Genomic DNA, 6,265 nt, shown 5'->3' on the forward strand with positions numbered 1-6,265 from the left:
TACAACTGAAGTGTAAACTTTATATGTGATTTGTTTTTAAATTGGCATGCTTTTTTGATAAGCACACAAATGTATTTCAAGTAGTATATAATCATACCCAAATACATATCAAACATGGTATATCCAAGGCACACCATAAAATGTATTCCAATTTTATCCTCACCTGATTTTAGTTTTTAAAATATTATATATATATATATATATATATATATATATATATCCTTTTTCTTATTAGCAAGAAATGAACTTTTTAACCTAATGATGCCAATATGACAATAATACATATCAACTTAAATATGTGCAAAATAATACATACTTTTCAAAATTTTTATATGATGTACATAGCTACAAAGTTTGAGGATCATTGTTCTACAAAGTTAAATCCCAACCTTTCATAATCTGACCCCCAGCTGTCTTCCTAATTGCAATCCTTGGCTATATTTTGCTGTGAGTTTTTAAGAGTCCTGAGTAAGAGAAATTCATTTTTAATTTATTTTTATTTTTTTATTTATATATATATTTTTAATATAAAATTTACTGTCAAATTGGTTTCATTACAACACCCAGTGCCTATCCCAACAGGTGCCCTCCTCAATACCCATCACCCACCCTCCCCTCCCTCTCACCTCCCATCAACCCTCAGTTTATTTTCAGTTTTTAAGTCTCTTATGGTTTGCCTCCCTCCATCTTTAACTTTTTTTTTTTCTTCTTCCCCTCCCCCATGGTCTTCTGGTAAGTTTCTCAGGATCCACATAAGAGTGAAAACCTATGATATCTGTCTTTCTCTGTATGACTTACTTCACTTAGCATCACACTCTCCAGTTCCATCCACATTGCTACAAAAGGCCATATTTCATTCTTTCTCATTGCCAGGTAGTATTCCATTGTATATATAAATCACAACTTTTTTATCCATTCATCAGTTGATGGACATTTAGGCTCTTTCCATAATTTGGCTATTGTTGAAAGTGCTGCTATAAACATTGGGGTCCAAGTGTCCCTATGCATCAGCACTCCTGTATCCCTTGGGTAAATTCCTAGCAGTGCTATTGCTAGGTCATAGGGTAGATCTATTTTTAATTTTTTGAGGAACCTCCACACTGTTTTCCAAGGTGGCTGCACCAGTTTGCATTCCCACCAACAGTGCAAGAGGGTTTCTGTTTCTCCACATCCTTTCTAGCATCTATAGTCTCCTGATTTGTTAATTTTAGCCATTCTGACTGGCGTGAGGTGATTATCTCAGTGTGGTTTGAGAAATTCGTTTTTTAAAAACCTCATCCTTTGACATATAGTTTGAATGCAAAACAGCAAAGTGAAAAGAGAAGACCTTAAAAGAAGATGGAGAGAAAAAAAATCTTCAAAGGAATAAAAATTAGATTTTCAGTAAAAGTAGAAGTCAGAAAGTGGTAAAATAATATCTTTGATGAATTGAGAGAAAACAATCAACCAAAAACTATAAGGCTACCAAAAAGTATCCTTCAAGAATTAAGAGGGGTGCCTGGGTGGCTCAGTCGGTTCAGGAGCCGACTTCAGCTCAGGTCATGATCTTTCAGTTTGTGAGTTCAAGCCCCACACGGAGCTCTCTGCTGTCAGTGTGGACCCTGATTTGGATCCTCTGTCTGCCTCTCTCTCTCTGCCCCTTCCCTGCTTACACTCTGTCTCTCTCTCTCAAAAATAAACAATAAAAAAAAAAAGTTAAAAAAAAAGAATTAAGAGGGTTTGCTAATTTACTGAAGGAAATTCTAAAGAATATATTTCAAGCAGAAGCAACATAATCTCCAATGGAAAGTCTGAGATGCAAGAAGGGATGAAGAGCAAAAAAAAGTGGTGACATATATGTATTATATATTATTATATCATATTATACTATGTTATATTATGTTTATAATAAAACATATATAAAATTATATATAAAACAATAACATTGTCTTAGGTTAAAAATCAATATAAAATAAAAGCACATCTGCATAGCATATAAGTCAAAAAGTGATTAGGAATAGAATGCTGAAAGGTTCTTATATTATTTGAGAGGAAAATAAAGGTATTGATAAATGTTAGATCTTTTTTTTATTTTTTTATTTTATTAAAAAAAAATTTTTTTTAACGTTTATTTATTTTTGAGACAGAGAGAGACAGAGTATGAATGGGGGAGGGTCAGAGGGAGAGGGAGACACAGAATCCGAAACAGGCTCCAGGCTCCGAGCTGTCAGCACAGAGCCCGATGCGGGGCTCTAACTCACGGACCGTGAGATTGTGACCTGGGCCAAAGTCGGCCGCCTAACCGACTGAGCCACCCAGGCGCCCCGATAAATGTTAGATCTTGATAAGTTAAGGATGCAGAGTAAAATTTCTTCACCAAAAGAATGAAAATAGAGTATATAACTTTCAAACTATCATAGGCAAAGATGAATGGAATAAGAAAAATATATTCAGTCAGCCCAAGAGAAGGCAAGAAAAGACAGCAAAACAAAAACAAAAACCAAGCAGGGGGGAAGGGACAGAACAAATAACACTAAATAAGAGAGTAGGGGAAAAAAAAGCCAAATATGGTCATAATTAAGATATGTAAATGTATTATACTTACTCGTATTTTATAGGTCTCATTCTCTTTGTACAGTCCAACTAAATTACTAACGGTTATCAAAGAGATTGCTAGAAAACTCTCACACGTTTGGAAACTAAGAAACATACTTTGAAGTAGCTCAGGATTAAAGAAGAATAATAGTAAAAATTAGAAAATATTTATAATTGAATCATAATGAATGATAAATGAATCATAATAATTCATAATAAACTCAGAGAAAAGAAGAAAGTTTGAAAGTTAATGAGTTAAATCCAAGTTAATAGCATACCCAAGTTAATAGCATAAATCCAAAATAAGCAGAAAGAAGAAATGATTCAGTTGAGAACAGATATTAATGGGAAAAAATGTTAGATAAAATCAACAAAGTCCAAGTTGATTTTTGAGAAAACGAGTAAAATTGACAGAATCCTGGTAGACTGATCAAGGAAAAAGATAAAGAGCATTAATAAACATTAGAAACGAAAGGGGCCATGTTATAGATGTTAAGACATAGACATAAAAGGTAGATCACACTATGAGCAGTTACATGCCAATTAAATTGAAAACTTAGGTGAGGGGCGCCTGGGTGGCGCAGTCGGTTAGGCATCCGACTTCAGCCAGGTCACGATCTCGCGGTCCATGAGTTCGAGCCCCGCGTCGGGCTCTGAGCTGATGGCTCGGAGCCTGGAGCCTGTTTCCGATTCTGTGTCTCCCTCTCTCTCTGCCCCTCCCCCGTTCATGCTCTGTCTCTCTCTGTCCCAATAAACGTTGAAAAAAAAAAATTAAAAAAAAAAAAAAAAGAAAACTTAGGTGAAATGGAAAAATTCCTAGAAAAGTGTAACTTAACAAAACTTCCTCAAGAAGATATTGATGACAACAGCAACAAAACCCTGACTCTCAGCAAAGTAGGTGTAGAGAGAACATACCTTGGCATAATAAAGACCATATGTGACAAACCCACAGCTAACATACTCAGTGGTGAAAAAAAAGGAGAGCTTTTCCTCTAAGATCGGGAACAAGACAAGGACAGCCACTCTTACCACTTTTATTCAACATAGTACTGGAAGCCTTAGCCTTAGCAATCAGACAAGAAAAACAAGTAAAAGGCACCCAAGTTGGTAAGGAGGGAGTAAAACTTTCACTATTTGCAGGTGATATGATCCTATATATAGAAAACCCTAGAGAATCCACCAAAAGCCTACTAGAACTGACAGGCAAATTTAGTAATGTCACAGCATACAAAATTAATATACAGAAATTGGTTGCATTTCTATACACTAATAATAAAGTAGAAGAAAGAGAAATTAAGGCAACAACCCCATTTACAATTGCACCAAAAATGATGAAATACTTAGGAATAAATTTAACCAAGGAGAAAAAACAAAACAAAAACAAACAATTCCCTCAAACTGAGTATACTCTTAAAAAGAACTTAATTCCTTAAAAACACTCTTAAATGAAAAGTGTTTAAAATATTCCACAAAACCAAACCAAAACATTTACCACAATCACTACCCCTACTGGTTTTGCTGCCATTTCTACCAACCATTCAAGAAACACACTATTCCAATCTTTAAAAACTTATTCCAGAGTGGGGCGCCTGGGTGGCGCAGTCGGTTAAGCGTCCGACTTCAACCAGGTCACGATCTCACGGTCCGTGAGTTTGAGCCCCGCGTCGGGCTCTGGGCTGATGGCTCAGAGCCTGGAGCCTGTTTCCGATTCTGTGTCTCCCTCTCTCTCTGCCCCTCGCCCGTTCATGCTCTGTCTCTCTCTGTCCCCAAAATAAATAAACGTTGAAAAAAAAAAAAAAACAAACTTATTCCAGAGTATAGAGAAAGAGAGAAATTCTCTAACTTATACTATTTGTATAATATAACCTTGGAATCAAAACAAGTTAGGACACAGCAAGAAACAAAAATGAGAACTCACATGTTGGAGGGGGCGCCTGGGTGGCTCAGTTGGTTAAGCGTCCAACTTTGGCTCAAGTCATGATCTCAGGGTTCATGAGTTCGAGCCCCGCATTGGGCTCGGTGCTGACAGCCCAGAGTCTGGAGCCTGCTTTGGATTCTGTGTCTCCCTCTCTGCTCCTCCCCCGCTTACGCTGTCATTCTCTCTTTGTCTCTCTAAAAAATAAATAAACATTAAAAAAAAAAACACTCATACATTAGAATTAAAATTTTTAAAAAATTAGAACTCAGTCTTTTTAAAAAAAAAAAATTTTTTTTAACGTTTATTTATTTTTGAGACAGAGAGAGACAGAGCATGAACAGGGGAGGGGCAGAAAGAGAGAGGGAGACACAGAATCTGAAACAGGCTCCAGGCTCTGAGCTGTCAGCACAGAGCCCGACGCCGGGCTCGAACTCACGGACCGTGAGATCATGACCTGAGCCGAAGTCGGACGCTTAACCGACCAAGCCACCTAGGCACCCCATGAACTCAGTCTTAATTTTAGATGTAAAGACACAAATACTAAGCAAAATATTTATAACTATATCTGGCAGGTTGGATTTATCCTTGAAATATAAGGTCTTTTAACATTAGAAAATCAGGGGCGCCTGGGTGGCTCAGTTGGTTAAGCGGCCGACTTCGGCTCAGGTCATGATCTCGCGGTCCATGAGTTCAAGCCCCGCATCGGGCTCTGTGCTGACAGCTCAGAGCCTGGTGCCTGTTTCAAAAAATTCTGTGTCTCCCTCTCTCTCTGACCCTCCCCCGTTCATGCTGTCTCTCCCTGTCTCAAAAATAAATAAACGTTAAAAAAATTGTTTTAACATTAGAAAATCAACTAATATAATTCACCACATTAACAGATTAAAGGAGAAGAGTTGTATGATTATTCTAAAAGATGAACAAAAAGATTTGGCTAAAATACAGTGTCTCTTAATGATCACAATTCTTAGCAAATCATGAAAAGATGGGTCACTTGGCAGGTTGGAAAAACATGGCCATATACTATTTTGCTGCTTCTGCTCTTGGGAAGTCTATCTTCCTTCCCTCTGAAACGGGGCTTTCCTAATGAGTTGCTCTGACCAACTTTAAGAGGCATGTGGCTTAACTTTTATCCACTTGGAAGCCCTGAGCTTCCATACAGGAAAGTCAGGCGCTTCTGCTGGATAGGCCTGCCAAAGAGAGAGGTTTTGGAAGAGGTAAGACCATGAGGAACAAGAGACTCCTGTAGTCCAGCCATCTCAGCTGTAGTATGCCACCTTATATCTTGTCCAGATGTCAGCCAGCCGGCTCTGCTGATAATACCTAGAATGGAGACGTGACCTGTCCCAGCTGAACCTCACAGCCAACCCATAGAATCATGGAAACTAATAAAATACTTGTCGTTTTAAGCCATTATGTTTTCGAACGATGTGTTACACAGAAATAAACATCTGATATAATTCTCACCAAAAACCGATAGCAATTGTCATATCTAATGGTGAAATACTGAAAACATTCTTTTTGAAGATCAGGGCAAGACCAGGGGTGCCTCTATCACTTCTGTTTATTCTCTTTAACATCATAGGGGGGATCTTGACTGGAACAATAAGATTAAAAAATGAAGAAAATTAAATTATAAAGATTGGACAGCAATTAAGCAGTAAATATTGCAAAGAATCTACAGATCAAATTAAAAATTAATTAATAAGAATGTTTAACAAGGTTGGTGGGCAAAAAATGGTATTACTACTATATGCCAGAAACAGGCAGAGAAAG

The 6,265-nt window shown here is 37.3% G+C and overlaps 1 long non-coding RNA gene across 1 annotated transcript; it reads left to right on the top strand.

Annotated features, from left to right (window-relative positions):
* Positions 1 to 2,944: 2,944 nt before the first annotated feature.
* Positions 2,945 to 3,688, top strand: LOC121011696 (uncharacterized). The gene is made up of 2 exons (XR_005781704.1): positions 2,945 to 3,134; positions 3,374 to 3,688. It is a non-coding gene; the product is annotated as an uncharacterized LOC121011696 (long non-coding RNA).
* Positions 3,689 to 6,265: the final 2,577 nt, after the last annotated feature.

Source organism: Herpailurus yagouaroundi, unplaced genomic scaffold, assembly GCF_014898765.1.
Source record: "Herpailurus yagouaroundi ecotype Mexico unplaced genomic scaffold, PumYag 195, whole genome shotgun sequence".
NCBI lineage: Eukaryota > Metazoa > Chordata > Mammalia > Carnivora > Felidae > Herpailurus > Herpailurus yagouaroundi.